This window comes from Pseudorasbora parva, chromosome 23 (assembly GCF_024679245.1).
Source record: "Pseudorasbora parva isolate DD20220531a chromosome 23, ASM2467924v1, whole genome shotgun sequence".
Lineage (NCBI taxonomy): Eukaryota > Metazoa > Chordata > Actinopteri > Cypriniformes > Gobionidae > Pseudorasbora > Pseudorasbora parva.
Window position 1 is genome coordinate 6,605,956 of NC_090194.1, and position 4,536 is coordinate 6,610,491.

Sequence of the window (4,536 nt, forward strand, 5' to 3'; positions counted from 1 at the left end):
TTAAAATTCACTTTGTAATAATATCGAATTAATTTGTATTTTTAAAAAGTACACTTTCATGACAATATTTATAAACACACTTTAGTGCACTTATAATAAGTGTACTTTGTAATAATATCTAATTAATTTGTACTTTAACAAAGTACACTTTCATGACGATATTTATAAACACACTTTAGTGCACTTTTAATAAGTGCACTTTAAAATAATATCTAATTAATTTGTACTTTAAAAAGTACACTTTCATGACAATATTTATAAACACACTTTAGTACACTTATAATAAGTGCACTTTGTAATAATATATAATTAATTTGTACTTTAAAAAAAGTACACTTTCATGACAATATTTATAAACACACTTTAGTGCACTTTTAATAAGTGCGCTTTGTAATAATATCTAGTTAATTTTCACTTAAAGAAAGTACACTTGTATGACAATATTTATAAACACACTTAAGTGCACTTTTTAAAAATGCACCTTGTAATAATGTCTACACCTAAATTTACTTAAACCATTTTAATTATGAGTTTGTTTCATAAAGTGCACTTATTTTACTAATGACAAAGCACATGGAAAATAAATGATTTAAAAAAAAAATGAGTTGTCCAAATTTACATTGGTTAATTTATTTTTCTTCAAAATTTCACTCGCTTACACTCCAGTACAACATACTGTTGAAATGTTATAACTAGCTCCTATGAACTCAACTACAAGTGTCAGTTTTCTACATAATTTGACATTGTCAATCTTTATGAGAGGAGTTGTCTAATGTACTGTAGGCTACTTTACATCTGTGTACAGAATAACCTACTTTCAATATTATGTTGTTGTATGGCGATTAAACACACATTTAATTGCATTAATTGCAAGAAAAAGTTGAACAAATCTAAACCAAATTAATTTGCATTAAAATTCAGTTAAAATAGGCTACATTTCATTTTAATCAGACTCACTGTAAACATGATTGACTTTTAGTTAGGTGAATGAGTCAAGTTCTCTGAAATACAGTCCAACTACACAGTGTGTTAGAACAACCTGAACAGAAATGGATAATTAATACGTCATTTATAATCAACATTTAATGCACGAAATATCTTATTTTATATTTATACTTAATATTTCAATGCGCATGCGCCAAACATACTACGTCATGATTTTGAAAAATGCGCGGTCTGCCATGTTTGCGTCATCGCGATGCGTAATGAAGCTGAAGGACAACAGACAACAGAGGAGCGAACCGTTCGGATCATTACAGATGAGACGTTATATGCTACAAATAACGAGTCAAGTAAGTATATCTTGATATAAGCTCTCTTGATTTTACATTTTCACCGTAACATGGTAGCTCTCTATTACGGTGTAGTTATTTATAGTTTAATCGCAGATAGGGGACTCGGGAGGTGAATTAATCATGTTTCCTATCATGTATCTAAGATTGCATTATAATTATTTCTTAAATCGGAATATGATCGCCGGTGTGGGCATGTTCAATGAATCTGCCTGCTGTAAATACAATATTTTAATCGAACTCCTACTTTTTAAATGGACAGAGGACATTTAACGTTATATACATTTATTCCATATATTAACTTATAACAACCAGTAATGAAATAATGATTTTAATATGTTCTTTTCTTTTTGCATTTGGAGAGTAAGATGTTAAAGTACTATTTGTGTTTTTAATATTTTGTGCTTATCTTATTTTATTTTTTATTTTGTTGGATCAATACAGATTTGTTATTGGAGATCCAGTGCAAGCTGTGTGGAATCACAGAGCCATCTTGATGAGGTCAAGTTTATGTTAATTATGAATTTATGCCCAGCCATGACACTGATCACACAAGCTAAAACATTGCTATCAAGTCTTTCGCTTTTAAATGCTTTGTATCTTGTCCATTTGTAAGTAATACATTCCCACTTGTGCATTTACAGATCCCCTAATCATTATATATTTTACAGGCCACACACCCAAAGGAATGGAGCCGCAGCATTGCTGTGCCAGGCGTGGTAAATACAAGAACATCCTTCATGGATGGTGCTAGGTAGTTAAGCTGAAACTTGCAAGGCAAGATGAGGAAAAATGCAAGAATACTTTTCTCAATTTACACTGGTCTTGGGTTATTTATTTATCTATATTTAAGTTATGTTTAATTCCCTGTAAAGTAGGAATAAAAACCATTATTAAAATGTTCTCTATTTTTAAAGTCCAGTGTCAGTGAAGATGATGTGCTCAGTGGGATACGTGAAGGAACCTCTCCAATCATTCTACCCTGACGACTGAGGTAATTCATCACATAGGGGATGCAGTTGTGGTCAAAAGCGTACACACACCGTGCAGAATAAACTGCTTCATCAGGGCAGTACTAGATAAAAAAGAGACAGCATGCTCATTTTTATGATTTTTTTTTCTTTCTTCTTTTTTTCATACAGATACTGCTGTGTGAATATAAACTTTGGAGCACAACTGTACATCTATCGTTTTAATTTAATTGAGCCAATTATAATAATGGATAGATCTGTTTTATAAACAAGTTTTTTCTTTGCGTTTTCTTTTTCTTTCCTCAAGGTATATATTTTTTTCTTTCCTGCCTCTTTGGAACATGTCCATTCACATCTACTGTGGAGAGATGGTGCAGCAGTTTCCTACTGATGGAGAGCTTCTGGGACATTGACATAAACAGCACTTTCCAAACAACTTGAAAAGAGTTGGTGACAAACAATTTTGTGTGCCTTTGGAGTTCTTCTGTTTTTTTGTTTTTTGTTTTTGTTTTTGTTTTTTTTCTTTCACTGTAATGCTGGAATAAGATTTTAGAATAAAGCTTTTGGTCCTAATTTTGGTGCTAGTAAAGGTTTAAGAGCTTATAAGTTTAGTAACACTTTACAATAAGATCTAATTTGTTAACGTTATTTAATGTATTGGCCGACATGATCTAACGGTGATTTCTTTTTATTTATTTATTTAATTTAATTTTTTACAGTGTTTATTAATAGTTGTTGACCTTGCTTAATAAATTATAGTTCAAAGCTAGTTAATTAAATTTATAGTCATTGTTCATGCAAGTTAAAAATGCATTAAATAATTAACATATATACAACTTTTGATTTTAAGATTGCATTAATAATAGGGGTGTAACAGTACACAAAGCTGACAGTTCGGGGAGGAACACTAAATATAAAAATGCTATTTTTTATTTTTTTATTATTGGTTTACTGAACAAATTGTAATTGTCCTAAACTAAAGGTTTCTTAAAGAATTAAAAATATAATATAAAAAAAATCTCTACTAATTATTATTATTATTACCTTTATTTAACCAGGAGAAAAACTCACTGAGATTAAAATGTCCTGTCCTGGCCAAGATAGGCAGCTGTGTTTGCATGTACAGTTATACATAAAAAGTCACATAAAAAACATAAAACATACAACCAGTCAAAAACAATTACACACCATTAATTTACTCTCAAAATGATGAAGTAAAATTTTAAAATGACTAAATGTCACCAGATCTTTTAGCTTCAACTCAGTCTGGAGCAAATTTCAATCTGAGGCTGCGACATATTTGAAGGACGTTTTACCAAGCTTAACTCTAACAAAGGGCACACAAAGATTATAATTTGATTCAGAATGTAATATATAATTGCCTTGTTGTTTCTTGTTTAATCAAACGACAAAGAATGCTGTATAGTGTAGACTATATAGGGAGGCCTTACTTGCACTTGCATTGTATGCAAACGTGTAAACTTCTCATGCATTAACTTATAAATCTAATTATAGACTAGGTTTTTTTCAGGTTTTCAGGTTAAGTAGAATATGATGAATATATAGGCTAATATAATGCATACATTTAGTGAAAGAGTTCATCTCTCTCGTGTTTTATCGACATCTTTCTGCTGTTGAAACACTGAACGATTACACAATGTGATACATTTTAGTAAGTTGTAATGTATCCTTAACATACCTTCTGATGTTAATTTATGTTAATTCTTTGACTATGACAAGGTGATCACATTCACTCGTGCCGCGTTGCTGCTTGAACTGATGTCTTTACAGTGATCTGTCATGTCACATTAAAGAGCATCAATATGGCATCACTTGAATTTAATGATAAAATTGACAGAGTACATATGTTCTTGTGTTTGTGTAAATAGTTTTTTGGGTTTTTCTTGGGCATCAAAAAAAGTTTTTTTTTTGTATATTTGTTTTACAGATTGTTTTGTCAATAAATGTAGAGGATTTAAATTTGGATGTGTTTATTATACGAAATTGCAGCTGTATTATTTGAAAAATGTAATTATGAATGTATTTCATTATATTAGAGTGTACATGTAAATTACGTTAAGGTATATTTTAGTTCATATTAATTGCTTGTTTTTAAGACAGTAGAATGGATGTCAGTACATTGAGCAGTGCACTTTAATTACAATTTCAATACACTAGAAGTGATTATGAAAGTACATATAAAGTTGTATTTAAGTACCACTTAAGTTGTTCCAAAAAATCACTCTTAATTGCAACTTATTGTATTTTATTTC

At 30.1% G+C, this 4,536-nt stretch overlaps 1 long non-coding RNA gene across 1 annotated transcript; it reads left to right on the forward strand.

Moving 5' to 3' along the window:
- Window positions 1-409: 409 nt before the first annotated feature.
- On the forward strand, window positions 410-2,835 carry LOC137062685 (uncharacterized). Its single transcript, XR_010901267.1, has 3 exons — window positions 410-1,292; window positions 1,737-2,286; window positions 2,571-2,835. It is a non-coding gene; the product is annotated as an uncharacterized lncRNA (long non-coding RNA).
- Window positions 2,836-4,536: the final 1,701 nt, after the last annotated feature.